Consider the following 18,089-nt stretch of genomic DNA (forward strand, 5'->3'; position numbering starts at 1 on the left):
TTAGAAAGATGGTAACAATAACCCGGTGTACGAGACAGCAAAAGAGACACTGATGTATAGAACAGTCTTATGGACTCTGTGGGAGAGGGAGAGGGTGGGAAGAATTGGGAGAATGACATTGAAACATGTAAAATATCATGTAAGAAACGAGTTGCCAGTCCAGGTTCGATGCACGATACTGGATGCTTGGGGCTAGTGCACTGGGACAACCCAGAGGGATGGTATGGGGAGGGAGGAGGGTTCAGGATGGGGAACACATGTATACCTGTGGCAGATTCATTTTGATATTTGGCAAAACTAATACAATTATGTAAAGTTTAAAAATAAAATAAAATTTAAAAATATATAAAAAAAAAAAGAAATTCTGTACCCATTAAACATGAACTCCCAATTTTCCCCTCCCTCCAACCTTTGTAAACCATTATTTTACTTTCTATCTCTATGAATTTGACCACTCAAGGAACTTCATATAAATGGAATCACACAGTATTTGTCTTTTTGTGGCTGGTTTATTTTATTTAGCATAATGTCCTCAGGGTTCATACATGCAACAACATGTGAGAACTTCCTTTCGTTTTAAGGCTATTATTTCATTGTATCTTTATATATCATGTTTATCCCTTCATCATGTTTATCATCATGTTTATCCCTTCATCTACTGACAGCACTTGGGTTACCTCTACCTACTGGATGTTGTGAATAATGCTGCTATGAATGCAAGTATACAAATATCTGAGTTTCTTCTTTCACTTCTTTAGGTATGTATCCAGAAGCAGAATTTCTGGATATGGCAATTCCGTATTTAAGTTTTTAAGGAATGATCATATTGTTTTAAATTTATTACATATGCAATAATTTCAATTTATATATAATTATTTATGCACCTATTTTATATCAAGCCACATAAAATATCAGTAATTCTTTCACTCACTTCAGTCGCTCAGTTATGTCAAATTTTTTGCAACCCCATGGACTACAGCACGCCAGGCTTCCCTGTCCATCACCAACTCCCAGAGCTTGCTCAGAGTCATACGCATCTAGTCAGTGATCCCATCCAACCATCTCATCCTCTGTCATCCCTTTCTCCTCCTGCCTTCAATCTTTCCCAGCATCAGGGTCTTTTCTAAGGAGTCAGTTCTTCACATCGGTTGGCCAAAGTACTGAAGCTTCAGACTCAGCATCACTCCTTCGAATGAATATTCAGGTGATTTCCTTTAGGATTGATCTTCTTGCAGTCCAAGGGACTCTCAAGAGTCTTCTACAGTGCAGTTCAAAAATATAAATTCTTCAGCGCTCAGCTTTCGTTATGGGCCAACTCTCACATCCATACATGACTACTGGAAAAACCATAGCTTTTGACTAGACAGATTTTGTCAGCAAAGTCATGTCTCTCCTTTTTAATATGCTGTCTTAAAAGTGGGTTTAATATGCTGTCTACACAAAGTGGAAATTGTATAGGCTCAATCTGTAATGACAAACGCCTTAGATTTTAAAATTAATAAGAAACTAAATTTTAAAATAATTAACCACTAGAACTTCCCTGATGGCTAAGTGGGTAAAGAATTCACATGCAATGCAGGAGACACAGGAAATGTGGGTTCAATGCTTGGGTCAGGAAGATCATGCTGACCCACACCATTATTCTTGCCTGAAAATTTCCATGGACAGAGGAGTCTAGGGGACTGTAGTCCAAAGGGTTACAAAGAGTTGGACACAACTGAGTGGATTAAGCACAGGAAACCTTTAAAGATGCTTACATAACTCTTGCACTGATGAGAAAATGTAAAATAACAATATGATCATTTTACAATATAAAACACAAAGAAGTAGAAAAACCTGAGTAGAATTATAATCAGGACAGAAGCTTAAGTTTTTTTCAAAAAATTTTGTTCATGAAATGTATCCAACTCTCAAGTTCTATAAATGAGTTCCCAAATTCTCAAAGAACAGATAATTCTTGTATAAAATGTTTGAAAAATAGCTATTATTATTATAATGCCAAACTTAGCAGATTTTTTATGAAATGAAGCAAGCCAAGATCACTGAATAGATGTTAAGTGCTAAATTCTAAATAATAATTTAGCGAATTGAATGCAGCAGTCTCTCATAAAATAATACACGTCCAGTTTTATTTCAGAAATACAAACTGTACTGCATCATTCATTCTCAGCAGTTGATCCTACCTCTGACTTCACTTAGAAGACAGAGCTCATGTACTGCAAATACTACGAACGTTTCTCTTTTAATATTTAGCATCTTTGCAATGCTAACCTTCCAGCTGGCCTTTCAATTCCATTAGTATTTTTTCCCATCATTTTATTCCCACTTCAATTTCCCACATCATCAATGAGCCCCCTCCATTGGCTCATTCCTTTATTCCTGCATCACCAAGTTATGAGTAATAATTCTTCTCTTCACAGAATTAGTTTTCTACTCCACTCCCTTGCCATATACTTATTCTGTAACCATCTGCAACTTATATTCTGTCCCACCTTTGTCCCACTTCCTTTAACATGTCCACCTTCTTATTTGTACAAACAAGTAGATTTTTCTCATATTTTGCAGTCACTGACTGATCTACAAAATTAACGCTGTTGACCACTCTTCTTTGCCTGTAGTGACTCCTTTTTCCAGTCTCCTTCTACCTCTCAGAATGCTTCTCTCAGGCTTCTTTGCCAAGTTCCTCTTCTCTGTTCATCCATACAAATGTGTCTGTCATCGGTCCTCTTCTCACCTATTTCTCTCTTCCTAATGAACTGATTCATTCTTTAACTGCAAAAAACACTACCATATTATATTGCTATATTACTAAATAACCTATGGAAAGAACCAAGAAAGGGGCCTGAGGACAAAGCAATTTCCATACATCTTTCTGCTCCATTCCTTCTATCCTTATACAATTCTTCCTCCTCTTTCTACATTAATTTCCAACTCCTTTTCTAATGTTTTGATTCCTAGATCCAAAATTCAAAATATTATCCAAATATTATCCAAATTACTATTATCCAAAATAATAGTAAAATTTTCTTAATTAATTAGAGTAGATTCTTAGAAAAAGATGCTTAAGTAAGCAAAGCTCTTGCTCTATCTACACTAGTAGCTGCTAAGGAGCTACTCCTTCATTACCTTCTCCTTGAACTTTTCAAATCAAGTCCTACTACTCTATTGATGTTTACTTCTATGATATTACACAGTCTGCCAAGCCTGCCCCTTCTTGTGGAAAATTAATGGGAAAATAAAGTACCAAATAATCTCTTACATTAGAATAAACAGTTAATCAGACAGTTCTAAAAACTAATGAGGTATATTATGTGATTCTGAAAGAATCCACAGGTCATATTTTAGAATTTGGATAAAATATAACTACCAAATAATCATATAAAATTATATGCAAGATCCCAAATAAGATCATATATTTAACCTGAAAATTATGCTGGGTTTTCATAGAATCTCATATATTGGTAAGCAAATTTTATTATGGGGATCTTTTTTCTTTCTTACAAAAAAAAAAAAAAACCTGATACTCTTTATTTATGAAAAATTGTATCCTTGTTGGCCAACACATTATTTATTGAATATTTTGAAAAGCTTTAAAACAATATGGGAAAATCAGTTTTTCTTCCCTTCAAGTTTATGACTGATTTAATACTGGATAAAATTCAAAATGATTTGAGGAATATGAAGTTTGAGTTATCAGGTTCCTTGAGTTGAGAACAAGGGGAGAGTTATCTTTGAATCCATTTACCTAGAGGTAAAAATCTCAACTCTGACACCTGCCCCACTGCAGGCAGTTATTATGCAGTGTCTGCTCATGAAGTCTATTCATCTAGACTGCAAGCTGACATCTCACCGAAAACTTGGAAAACTTTAGGCCCAACAGATGTGTAATATGTTTTACCCACTAATCTGGCAGTCCTAGAAAAACTGTTTCCCATAACACATTTTATATACTGTGGATATTTCAGTGCCAGAATTGGTGTTGGCTCATTAAAATCTGTGGAAAATCTAAAAAGTATATATTAGCCCAGCAGGCATTTCCCTGGAATGAATAATTCAGAATAAGCACATAAATTTGGTTTGTGGTTGCTCAAATTCCTATTCTTATACCAAATACACTGTCTCCATAGAACCAGATAAAATAACCCCTGTACAATTTATTAAAAATGGCTCTAACAAGTAGAGCGAGGTGCCATGACTACACAGAACATGAAACTTTTCTCCACATTGACAAATGTTATTAATAGCATCAGAGTTAACATAAGAATGAAAACAACTACTAACTAGTTTTGGCGCTAGGCATCACAGAGTCATTCCTACTCTCCCCCATCTATTTTAGAATTGGTAAATGCTTGCCAACTGGAACTTTTAGAAAATATATCCATTTTATTAAATAAGATATGCTAGAAATAGGAGTGATTACGAGAAAGCCCTTTTTCTAAACTCTTATATCTGCTGCTGCTAAGTCACTTCAGTGTCTGACTCTGTGCGACCCCACAGACGGCAGCCCACCAGGCTCCCCCATCCCTGGGATTCTCCAGGCAAGAACACTGGAGTGGGTTGCCATTTCCTTCTCCAATGCATGAAAGTGAAAAGTGAAAGTGAAGTCGCTCATATCTGCCCAATGTCAAAGACCTGCCAACTGTGTCCTCCACATGAGGTGTTTGTTTCCATTTTCTCTGCTTTCATGCTAAAGAAGACCCTTACTAACTTGTTTACACGATACTGCAATAATCCTGTTTTTCCTCTTCATTCTTTCTTCCACCAGTCTCTATCTCAAATCAGTTCTGTCACTGTAGTCATTTTACTATGTATTTATTCAGTAACATTGCTTACTTGCAAAATACTTTTAGTGGCAATCTGCTGCCCAAGAAGAATGCTTCCATTCTTTAATCTTCAGTCCTCCAAAGTAAACCTCTAAAGTTTCGTTATGTCTAGAACTTATTTACTCACTTTAAAAAATAGGCTTTCAGGTGACCAAATACATTCCCTTTTCTTCTTTTTCTCTTTTCATTAACTTAAAAAGTTTTCCCTTTCTTTTATACCTAGGTAAGGTCTGTATTTTAAGAATCAGCTCAAATCCATTTACCTAAATAAAACTTCCTCTAGAGTATAGCAATTTTTCCCTCAGCTGAAATAGACCGATTATACATTGTGTAGTTACTGAGAACTTTTCATGGGTCTTAACTCTATTTTTCTCGTGAAATGTTATTTAAACTTTGAATTAGTATTTCACTTTCAAGTTTGTGTATGTGGTGACTTTCCCAGCTAGTTTAAAAGGAATTTGGATGCAGGATTTTATGCATTTTGTATCCCATCTAGCAATGATTACATACAAAATTTGTGTTCCCAACAACTAGTGATGTTGAAAATAAAATTTACCATCCCCATGGTTCAGGAGATTAGTTAAAAGTGAAAGACAGGTAAACACACACTCTTCTAGAGACACACAAATCTAAAAGCATATGCATCAGAGATTATTGTGTAAAATTTCAAGCATACACAAAAATATTGAATGGGATAATGAATCCCCAATAACCTGTCCAGCTTCAACAATTATCAACGTATAGCCATTCTTACATCTTTTTCCTTCCTTCATTGTTTAAAAACAAATCCCAAATATTAATATCATAAATATTTTCCAAATACATTATTGATAAGATATCAGAGCCAGTTAGAAAGGTTGCATGAAGGTAAAGTAAATCACAGTTTGATAAGCCAAATAGTGGTAGACATAGCTATGAATACACAAACTACTTTCTAGTTCTCAAAAAGCCAGACACTCCAGCTGTCTTCTCTATAGGATAAACATCTATACGGCCACTTCTATGAATGAGCGATTGGCTTCCTCTTGAATTACAGTTCATTTACTTAAATGTGTCTTTGTCCCAGAAGTTAAAATATCATTATTCTAAAAGATGATTACTTTAAAAACCATTCAACTTTCTTCATTCTCATTTCTCTGTTCTGCAAAATGCATTATGAAGGCTCTCTAAATAGCAGTGATTTATACCAGTCATGCTGGTAGGCAGGAACTGAAGCTCATGAGCTGGTCAAATGCAATTAGCTTGAGAATGTCAGGCCTAAGATTTGCTAAAATATTATATCAACAACAAGGAAAGCTGCAAAGAGACTTTTAGTAATGAAATCCACAGATTTTCACCAGAGCTACAAGAATAATCTGACCTAACTTATTGACATGATTGCATTTCTTGAGGTGTTTTGAGCTGTCTGTACAAAGAAATGTATGCTATTAAGTATAAATTCAAGACACAGATCAGAATATATGGACTATAGATTTGAAAAGTGGTTTTAAAGGGATGGTATGGGGAGGGAGGAGGGAGGAGGGTTCAGGATGGGGAACACATGTATACCTGTGGCAGATTCATTTTGATATTTGGCAAAACTAATACAATTATGTAAAATTTAAAAATAAAATAAAATTTAAAAAATAAATAAATAAATAAAATTTAAAAAATAATAATAATTTTAGGGCAAGATAATGAATTCTGAGATCTTATGGGGGGAAAATGGCTGAATAAAGAAGGAAAGAAAATATTAAGGTAAATGACAAAGCAGGTGACCATGCATTTTTGATGTTTAAATAATTGTTTTAATTCTTTTTGTCAAGTCTTAGAATATTCCCTATTTGCCATTAATATCTGTCATAAGCTTTTATGTGTATCTCTGTGTACAATTCTTTTACTATCAAAATAATACCACTTCAAGGAAAAAATATTTCAAGACCCAGTAGACTGACCAAGTGATTTTTTAAATTTGTTAAATGTCATGGTGATAAGGAGTATACAATGGAGTTTTATAAACTACATTCAAATTTCAGCTCTGCCACTAAATTATATGACCTTTGGAAAAGTCATTTAAACTTTCTGATTCTCAGTTACCTTTTCCATTAAAAGGTCCTCAAACTTGTTTGGATAACAGGGCCCTTGGAGGTGGTAGGACTCTTGCATATTATCGAGAATATATATACAGTATACTATATATTACACTTATTACCATTACAAACTTAGAACAATTTTACTTCCAGTGGGCAGGGGAAGGAGGGGAGACTCTGCTATATAAATGCAGGTCTGACATCCTATAAAAATATAAGAAACACTTTTTTAAGAAATTACAATTCTAAAATCTTCCATTTCCATTTAGAATTTGGGCATTCATTTTGTTACAGCTCAAAAACAAGAGCAATAAGTGACATTTTCCTACAACGTAATGGTCTTCCCTGTATCACAAACCTGATAAATGGCAGAGTAAGGATTCAAATCCAGGCTGTGGGGCTCTAGGGAACATGTTATTGACCAGTCTCTGAACTAGATGGTCCTTTTTAGCATTAAAATTTCAAGACCACATTTTTAGTTATTCCAAGAAACATTTACTGATAGTGTGCCAAGCATGGTACTAGGAGAGGTGGGAATACCAAGAGGAATCTGACGCCTTACCTACTCCCTGGGGAGGTGACAGTATGGGAAGGGGAAAGCAGAGTATAGAATGAGAGCAACAAGGAGCTATGCTGTTCCAGATGGATGACCACCACTCCTACGGAGCACTGAGGGAGGCATGATTAATGAGGGGATGCTTGCTAGAAATGATGACTAGAGAATGCAAGCGATCCCCAGCTGCTGGATTACAGTGGGATTAGAGAACAGAAACAGGTTTTGGGGGGAGTGGTCTGCGTGGGACAATAATGAGTTCAGTTTTGGAAATGTTGCTGGAGGAGACCACAAGTGAAATTATGGAACTGGGGATCAGGGACTCAAGCTATACTGAGATACAGATCAAGTGCTCAATATATTTTAGATGGCGGTTGAACTAAAGAGTGATCATTCATTCAGGTGTTGTGAACATGGGGAAAAGGAAGTGATGTAAGGTATAATCCTTTAAAGCCATTATTTAAAAAATGGGCTTAAGTAAATAAACCACAAGAAAACCAAGACAGAGAAGAGAACAAAGGTGACCCAAGCAAGAGCCATGAGTGCCAAGAGAGAAGAGTTCATTACAAAAAAAGGAAGTAACAAAGTTAGATGCCACAAAAAAGTCAAATAAGTTGAGAGAGAAAAATAGATCCACCTGGTTTTGTAATTCGAGGATCTGGGGTTTTGCTAGAGGACTTATCACTCAGCTTCATTGATTATCAATATACAGTCAATCTCATTTCTCTTTTCCCTCTTGTACTTTTATTATTTAGATGCAGATTTCAGATTTCAACATTAAAGTGTTTTTAGTATACATTATCAAGCAAATACTTTGCTAACGTACATTCAGAGGGCCTGTGTGAGGCATCCCAATGGTAGGAGTTATAACCCAAGTGGGAAGCAAGGAACTGGATTCTAAGAAAGCAGATTCTCCTTACAAGGTAAGGCAGGAGGCAGAAGAGGGAAGGTAGAAACAACAGGAGATGTGCAGTCAGAGCAACAGGATACTGGGATTTGTTTTGCCCTCTTGACAGTTTGTAACCTAGGAAATACAAGAGCTTGTTGATGAACCACTGGAAAAAGTCAGGGGAAAGAGGTGGAGGGAAACGGAGAGACCAAAAACCAAGCAAACAACCAAAAGGTGCCCTTGCTAGTGTTTTTTTCCAGGATTTTAAAATTTGAGAAATTAAACATGAAGTCTAGATTTTCCTCTATTGTTATAAAAGTCCAAAGAACGCTTGGTCTGTGTAATGAATGGGTTGCAGAAGAATTAGGACCAGCACACATTCCCTTGTTCACCACAAGCTTCACCACACCCTCCCTTGTCATATTAATTCACGTTTGTACATCCTTCTGCTAAAGAAGAGTATTTATTAAAAGGATTATAAACCTAATGATAGGATTTTGCCTATACAATAAAATACACATAAGTCCACAGGAAATAATCTTTAAAAGAATTTTAGGCAATTTACTGATGAGCAGATGAAAGCAATTCTGTAGCTCAAAGTCTACTCTGAGCTCCTCCACTTATTAAATGAAACCTTATCCAATAGGTGAGTGCAAGGACATTATAAAGGTGTGAGCTGCACTTGATGAGAGAAATCTCACCTGGACTATTGCAATAGAGCCTCAACCAAGTTCCTTGCTCAAACCCTCTTAAGATCTTTCCTCCACACAGCAATTTTACTCACAAACATTTTACAGACCTGGAGAACATAGCACAGAGAAGCTGAATAACTTACCTAATGCTGCTGCATCTGGGACCAGAATGGAGGCCTTATTTCTTCCAGCATTCTTCATGTTCCATTTTGCTTCTTCAAATGCTGATTAATTTCTGAAAACAGATAATGTGATGTGTTGCTATACTTGCTTATAAAATTAAATGCCCCTTGCATTTCACTGTATAGGAATTAAAGCTCTGTTGTTGTAGAAACTCTACCTAAACATATACACACACCATCTTACTCTGCAGTGAATACACAATAATACTGTCCCTCCCATGACACATACTGAACAGGGATATGGGTGATTAGTCTTTAAAAAGATACTTACACTTCATGCACAGGAGAACTAAATTTAGCAGAAATTGAAAAATGTTTGAAAACAGTCTTCCACCATTTCTTATGTCTTGTGGATAATATTGCAATAAGATTACTTAGAAAATCTATGTCTTACTTGGAAAAAGTATTTAAGGGTACCATGTAAATTTGGCCAAAGCCAGTTCTAGAAACTCTTTATTCCTCTCATCTTCTGGAATCTAACACATTTCACAATGGTCCGTAGATGTGTGCATTCTGATTTTAAAGTATAATGGAACTGGCAGGATGAGAGCATTGTATTCAACAACTATTCATTAATAAAAGTTGTACTCTACCTTTGGATTACTAGGGAATGAATTGCACGATATTCTACTGTAAATAAACTGAGTGGCATTTATGAAAACATATGAATGTGATATGTAAAATAAATAAGTAATAGGATTTTAATTTAGACTGTGTGATAAAAAGGGTTCCCTGGTGGCTCAGATGGTAAAGCGTCTGCCTGCAATGCAGGAGACCCAGGTTCGATTCCTGGGTTGGGAAGATCCCCTGGAGAAGGAAATGGCACCCCACTCCAGCACACTTGCCTGGAAAATCCCATGGTACCCTGATAGGCTGCAGTCCATGGGGTCGCAAAGAGACACGACTGAGCGACTTCACTTTCACTTTCATGATAAAAAATTTAGTGTAATTTCCTGAAAGTATTGCTGGTAACCACAGCAGTTTAAGATATAATAATCCAGAAAGCAGTAGATACAGTCACCTTTTGACTGTGACAATGGAGGGCAGGAGTGTGTTATTTACTTAATAAATATACACTCAACTGCACCTACTCTGTGCCAGTGTTCAAAAAGCTTTATGAATATTCTATAATTGAATCCTCACAATGACCTGTGAAGTGCATGCACTACTATTATCTTTATTTTACAGATGAACAGACCAAGCTGTAGAGAGTAAGTAACTTGCCCCATCATACATCTGAAAAGTACCTCTCTCAGTTCAGCAAATAATATCATGTTTGACTCTGGACATATTTAGGTAACATAGAGGGGAAAGCAGTTTTTGAATGAGAAAATAGGGCAAAGAGAAGAGAAGCAGATTTGTAAATGAGAGACTCAAATGAAAACAGGAGCAAAATAAAGGACAATAAAGAAGAGATGAAGTGCTGAATAAAGACCCTATGCTGGAAGTGAACTCACAGATAGTTCAGCCTGTCAGTTTTCAGATCAGGTATTGTGGCTAAGAAACAGTAAGTGTTATCTTCAAACTTCCACAACAGTTGGACCAGAACTCTGAGAGATACTCTCATTTGTACCATCTTTGAGCCAGGCCCGCACTGAGCACTAGGGTAAAATCTAACCTAAGGATCCTCATCTATTAGGAAGTCACCATTAACATGAAAAGACCAATTTTTGAATCTTGAAAAACTGATACACAAATAGTAACTATAGTGTGAGTACTAGCAGACCTCTGGACAAAATGAAAGGATTAATAGTACCTTGAAAAGAGACAGAATATTCTATGGGATAATTAACTGACCGACTGTTAAGGAAAAATGTAAAGGACAAGAAAAAATTTGCCAACCAGAGAAGAGAGAAGTCCATTAAAGGCAAGAAGTGTAAAGGACAAGAAAATTTTGCCAAACAAAAAAGAGAGAAGGCCATTAAAGTCAAAAGACTTAGCCCATAAGACAGACTTGAGTTTTGAAGCAGTGTGGTATGTCCATGAACACCCTGCACATTAAGTGTATTTATTCAACTATGTTATACTTAATCAACATTTGTTGAGCACCTACAATGTACCAGGCAACAGCAACTCAAAGATGACTGATGAAAATGTTGTTGTTCATCAAGTCACTGGGAATTCACAGTCTAATCTGGGAATCCAATTAGACTTCAGTTCAGTTCAGTTGCTCAGTTGTGTCCGACTCTTTACGACCCCATGAATCGCAGCACACCAGGCCTCCCTGTCCAACACCATCTCCCAGAGTTCACTCAAACTCACGTCTATCGAGTCGGCGATGCCATCCAGCCATCTCATCCTCTGTCTTCCCCTTCTCCTCCTGCCCCCAATCCCTCCAAGCATCAGAGTCTTTTCCAATGAGTCAACTCTTCTCATAAGGTGGCCAAAGTACTGGAATTTCAGCTTTAGCATCATTCCTTCCAAAGAAATCCCAGGGCTGATCTCCTTCAGAATGGCCTGGTTGGATCTCCTTGCAGTCCAAGGGACTCTCAAGAGTCTTCTCCAACACCACAGTTCAAAAGCATCAATTCTTCAGGGCTCAGCTTTCTTCACAGTCCAACTCTCACATCCATACATGACCAGTGGAAAAACCATAACCTTGACTAGATGGACCTTTGTTGGCAAAGTAATCTCTCTGCTTTCCAATATGCTATCTAGGTTGGTCATAACTTTCTTTCCAAGGAGTAAGCGTCTTTTAATTTCATGGCTGCAATCACCACCTGCAGTGATTTTGGAGCCCAAAAAAATAAAGCCTGACACTGTTTCCACTGTTTCCCCATCTATTTCCTATGAAGTGATGGGACCAGATGCCATGATCTTCGTTTTCCGAATGTTGAGCTTTAAGCCAACTTTTCCATTCTTCTCTTTCACTTTCATCAAAAGGCTTTTGAGTTCCTCTTCACTTTCTGCCATAAGGGTGGTGTCATCTGCATATCTGAGGTTATTGATATTTCTCCCGGCAATCTTGATTCCAGCTTGTGCTTCCTCCACCCCAGCGTTTCTCATGATGTACTCTGCATAGAAGTTAAATAAGCAGGGTGACAATAAGGGTAAGCAAATTAGGCTAAATGAGAAGTCTTAGTCTATTCTGGGGCTTCACATCTAACCAAGTGTTTCTATCTGGAGAGGACATGTTGATAAGAAAAGGTTTTGAGATGAAGCAACACTTAGTTTGAATCTTGAAAAATGGATAGGTTTTTAGCAAGAGTATAAGGGAATGAAAATCTGACATTAATAATATCTTGCTGCTGGTGTCAGAGGCTAACTTGGTAAGAAAGCAGTGTTGGTCACTGCCTTGTAACTGGCTTCTTCGTGGCATCTGGATGCAAATCAATTAGATGCTGAAGAGAAATACAAACCTCAAGCATAGCCTGTTGCCTCAAAAACAGTTCTAAGTGACATCAGATCACATGAGGTTGCAAATTCCTTTTAAAGCACTTTCCAGTTGGATGAATCACAAAATAAAATGACCATGGTTCTGGAAAATAAATAGAAATCCTTTTTTATTTTATTCTTTTACATTACACTGTTGGAAAAGCTCAAACAAGCAGTATAGTTTCCTAAACCACATGGGTCTCACCACAGACCCAGGCATCTTGGTGCTGGTGTCCAAATACTTGGATCAGGGGCTTTGCCTTCATCTCTTTGGGTGGCAACTGAGAAATGGTCCACGGAAAATAAGACGAACAGATGTGGAAAGAAACCAAACTGTGACCCTTAATTTTGCAGGTTGAAGAAACCAGATCATGCCAGACCCTTGCTACATGCACAGGAAAGAGGTTAATGGTGGGAGCGCGTAGGGACAGTGCTGTGGTTTGCATAGATTAATACACTGGCTCAAAAGCAAACAGGTTGATGATTGGATCTGTAGTCAAGATCAGTCAGCTTCTAATGAGAATTAATCGAGTGCAGCAAAGGACACTCCTTAGCAATGTGCTAACCACCTGTTATTAGAACCTAACCAATCCTGGACATCACCAAAGTTGCCTTAAAAACCCAAATGATTCGTCAAACACAATGCATGTCTGAACATAATGAACCAGGCTGCACCAATAAATGTCCTGGGATCACAAGCATTTTTGAACCAAACATCACAAGGCAAGGAACAGAATACTGACAATACATAAGCCATAAAAAATGAAAATGAACAGAAGGAATAAACATTTTGAAACTCAGTTCATCTAGCTAATCAACCAGTGCCTAAAACCAGCAATTCTTCTGAAGCCTCTTTAAGAAGCCCACAAAGCACCCCGGCTGACACAGCACAGCTGGCACTCCTCTGCTGGATGGGACCCTAAAGACCAGACATAAATTGCTCAAAAAATTTTTTGAAAGGGCCAAGTCCAGTGGACAACAAACTAAACTCATCCTTGTGGAAGATTTACATTTTAAAGGGAAAACAATGAGACTGATAAGGTTTCTGCTGCTGCTGCTCTGTTGTGTCCAACTCTTTGCAACCACGTGGACTGTAGCCTGCCAGGCTTCTCTGTCTACTCGATTCTCCAGGCAAGCATACTGCAGTGGGATGCCATGCCCTCCTCCAGGGGACCTTCCAACCCAAGGATCGAACCCAGGTCTCCCGCATTGCAGGCAGATTCTTTACCGTCTGAGCCACCAGGGAAGCCCAAGAATACTGGAGTGGGTAGCCTATCCCTTTTCCAGAGGATCTTCCCAACCCAGGAATTGAACCAGGGTCTCCTGCATTGCAGGTGGATTCTTTACCAGCTGAGCTATCAGAAAAGCCTGATAAGGTCTCATATAAATAAAACTCTAGTCCTTTCATTGACCCCATGGGCTTTTCATAAGTGGTCTGTATTTTCAATGCAGTGTAACATAACCAAAGTGAGTGTCTGCTTTCTTGATCTTTGTTAGGTACGTTACAGATAGTGAGTGACAGATCATGTATGTAAGGCACATAATGTCAGATATACACAACCCTTTATCCTAAAGTTAGGTGCAATATCTATGAACCATAATTAAATTTGCTTAAATAGAAATGATTAAGTCCTTGAGGATCTTTGCTTCCGATAGTTGTGGGTGTTTTGTTTTGGTTTTTTTTTTTTTTTTGGACAGTGGATTTAAAGTAATTAAAGATTTTTTTCAAAGCCCTGTAGCATAAATCTATTTGAACTATAACAGCTATGAGACAGAGAAAGAAGAGGGGAGGGAGAGAAGGAGAAAATGGGTTTTGAAAGGAAAAAAAAAAAGTGCTAGTTTTAATTAACTGGGAATGGTTTGCATCAATCTATATATAACTCATTAGCTGTCTTGCATAACAGATGATTGGTTTTCATTTGCTCGGTGATAAAAGATTTCCAGTCCCTGGAGTAAAAACCCACATGAGATGTTATATCTTCCCATGTGAATAATTATTCAGTGGTCAAGAAAAGACAGAGGCTTCATCCACAAGTGGCTACCAGATTGAACCAGAATCAAGAGTTCCAGTCAACTCTGGTCTAATTTCCAACAGAACACATTTTTATCCTTCATTATTTAAAAAAAATATTTGAGTGATGAACATAACAGACAAAAATCCCTTTCCTTATATTCTGGAGGGTGGAGATAATCAACAAAATATACAGTGGCATATCATATATGTTACACATTAATAAATGCTGCTGCTAAGTCGCTTCAGTCGTGTCCGACTCTGTGCGACCCCATAGACGGCAGCCCACCAGGCTCCCCTGTCCATTCTAAGGAGAATAATAAAGCAGGGACTAGGGGTAGACAGGCTTCCTGGGTGGCTCAGGGGTAAAGAATCCAGCTGCCAATGCAGGAGACTCAAGAGATGCAGGTTCAATCCCTGGGTCAGGGAGATCCCCGGGAGGAGGAAATGGCAACCCACTCCAGTATTCTTGCCTGGGAAATCCCATGGACAGAGGAGTTGGGTGGACCAGAGCCCCTAGGGTGGCAAAGAGTCAGACTCGACTTAGTGACTAAACAAGGAGTAGGAAACATGGGAGCAGGTTGCAGTTTTAGATTGAAAGAGCAGGGAATAACTTATTTAGAGAGTGTCATTTGAGCTAAGATCTGAAAGAGGTGAGTGAGTGAGGTAGATAGCTAAGAAACAGAATTCCAGGAAAGGGAACACCAAGGGACAAAGTCTGTGGAGGTGGAGTATTGGGTGTGTTTAGTAACACTAGGAGGGCATGTGGATGGAGAGGTGTGGCATGGAAATGTAAATTAAAGAGTTCTCAGGGATCCAAGTTATGGGGCACCTATACATTAACAGGACCTTTCTTTTCACTTTGATTGAGGTAGGGATCCCTTGAAAGATTTTAAGCAAAATAGTAACATTTATGACTTATGCGTTAAAAAAAGGATCTTTCAAGAAGACTGTTAGCCATGACATGGATGGTTACAATGGTTGCTGCTGCTACTGCTGCTAAGTCGCTTCAGTTGTGTCCAACTCTGTGCAACCCCAGAGACGGCAGCCCACCAGGCTCCCCCGTCCCTGGGATTCTCCAGGCAAGAACACTGGAGTGGGTTGCCATTTCCTTCTCCAATGCATGAAAGTGAAAAGTGAAAGTGAAGTCGCTCAGTCCTGTCCGACTCTTAGTGACCCCATGGACTGCAGCCCACCAGGCTTCTCCGTTCATGGGATTCTCCGGGCAAGAGTACTGGAGTGGGGTGCCATTGCCTTCTCCGGTTACAATGGTTACAGCATTCAATTTCAAAATGTCTGAATTTTTTAAATCTTCAGAGTTAATCTAAAATGAACTTCAAATTCCTCATTTTACAGTGATGATATTAATGTCCAGTGATGATGAGTGACTTTTCCCAAGGTTATGCCAGTAGTTAGTGGTTGAGCCAAATTTTTTTTTATCTTGAGTAGACTAGAAATAGAAGTGATGAGTTCTGTTGTTTGAAACAAGAGAAATTTATTTGGGAAGAGCTCATATCCAGAGGGCTAAATGACAAGATTTAATCATACTTTAGGTTTCTATTTGATCTGGCAATTTAATGTAATTATAGCCTAAATCTTCATTATTAGTTATCCTAGTGAGAATGTCATTTACTTTTGCATATTCTAGATGCTCTTATCACTTTTAGAAAAACTGGGAACTGAGGAACAGGCTTACCATGGAGTTGAAAGGACTAACTTGTCTACAGATTAGGTAAAGCAGACCTGACTCTAGGTTTGGTAAAAATCTCCTTGGATACATAGATAAAGCTTCAGTAGGACTAAAGGCCTGTCTTACAGAGAGTGATTTCCATGAATAACCTTTGACCACATAGACCATGACCACTTTTAGGTTATTCAAATGGCTAGGTGCCTGAATAAAACACCTTCTGGTTCTTCAAAAGTTAGGTCTAAGGCAGATAGAGTTCCCTTATGGAACATAGTCTTCATTAGCCCAAAGGCTGGAGTTCCTCTGGAGCACTGTTTGGCTGAAGCTACATATTCTTCAAAGATGCCATCCTTCTCCTCATAGGTGGAGTTGTCATTCTCCTGCAGCCTGAGTACTAACAACAAAGATCAAAATTCAATTTGGAAAAATTTCCATCTGAAGGGAATCTGAATACCTTTCATCATATGGAAGAAAAAAAAAAAAAAGTTAAGTTTTAAAGCATCAAGCACTCAAGGAGTAAGTATCACTAAAAATAAGCCCAAGAAAAAGTTAAAAGCTCATACAAATTCTAAGTTAAACAAGCCCTGTCAAAACCCCAGGGGTATGTCAGCCTTTGAACACTGCCACCACAACCACATCAAGGCATGCAGTCAAGGGCTCCAATGAATCAGATTATGAAACAGACAATTAAGCATCCACACATTCTTTTGTCTTCCAGTTTGAAAATAAAAGAAAGAAAAGTGGCTTGCATTCTCACAGAGGTCTTATTAACAGGACTAAGTTATCAAAATAGAGCCCATCAGAAGTAGAAGTGGGCCAAGTCAACTGGTAGAAAACACAATTAAGGATTGCAGGACAGGTTACAGAAAGGAAAGACGAGAGAAAGGAGGACCTCCACCAGGCTGCTGCAATCTAGACGTGACACTGTGAGAAGGTGTGAAGGGAATGACTCCAAAGTCAACGTTAACTACAAAGCAAAGATTGGCCTCTGAAGAGATTTCAAATGAAAGACCCATAAAACGTGGAGATTAGCTAGATCAATAGATTAAGGAAAAGAAAAAACACTCTGGAACTTCATATGTAGATGGCCAAAAAGCACATGAAAAGATGTTCAATGTTGTTACTTATTAGAGAAATGAAAATGAAAACTACAATGAGGCATCACCCTCATACAGGTCAGAACGGCCATCATCAAAAAATGCATAAACTAAATCTGGTGAGGGTGTAGAGAAAAAGGAATCCTTTTACACTGTTGGTGGGAATGTAAATTGGTACAGACACTATGGAGAACTGTTTGGAAGCTCTTCAAAAAACTAAAAGTACACAGAGGTGGAAGGAGAGGATAGGATAAATTCAGAGAATACCACTGACATATATACACTACCATGTCTAAAATAGACAGCTAGTGGGAAGCTACCGTGTAACACAGGGAGCTCAGCTCATTGCTCTGTGATGACCTAGTGGAGTGAGATGGAGCAGGGTTGGGAGGGAGCTTCCAAAGGGAGGGGATATATGTATACATAGAGCAGAGTCACACTGTTAGACAGTATAAACTAACATAACACTGCAAAGGAATTATACTGTAACTAAAAAATATTTTTTTAAAAAACTAAAAATAGAGTTACCATATGATCCAGCAATCTACTCCTGGGTATATATCTGGAGAAAATCATAACTCTAAAATATATATGAAAAAATAAGTAAATCAAAGATACACACACTCCAATGTTCACTGCAGAATTTACAACAGCTTGGACATGGAAACAATCTAAATGTCCACTGACAGAGGAATGGATAAGGAAAATGTG

The 18,089-nt window shown here is 38.0% G+C and overlaps 1 long non-coding RNA gene and 1 other non-coding gene across 2 annotated transcripts in view; one reads left to right on the forward strand and one right to left on the reverse strand.

Moving 5' to 3' along the window:
- LOC139183590 (uncharacterized) overlaps window positions 1-18,089 on the reverse strand; it is a 327,223-nt gene that overhangs the window by 228,832 nt on the left and 80,302 nt on the right. The window contains exon 2 of the long non-coding RNA XR_011567087.1: window positions 9,170-9,261. This is a non-coding gene — a long non-coding RNA (uncharacterized lncRNA). The remainder of the gene's footprint in view (window positions 1-9,169; window positions 9,262-18,089) is intronic.
- Window positions 9,938-10,009, forward strand: TRNAC-GCA (transfer RNA cysteine (anticodon GCA)). The gene has a single exon. It is a non-coding gene; the product is annotated as a tRNA-Cys (tRNA).

This window comes from Bos indicus, chromosome 6, assembly GCF_029378745.1.
Source record: "Bos indicus isolate NIAB-ARS_2022 breed Sahiwal x Tharparkar chromosome 6, NIAB-ARS_B.indTharparkar_mat_pri_1.0, whole genome shotgun sequence".
In the NCBI taxonomy this organism is placed as follows: domain Eukaryota; kingdom Metazoa; phylum Chordata; class Mammalia; order Artiodactyla; family Bovidae; genus Bos; species Bos indicus.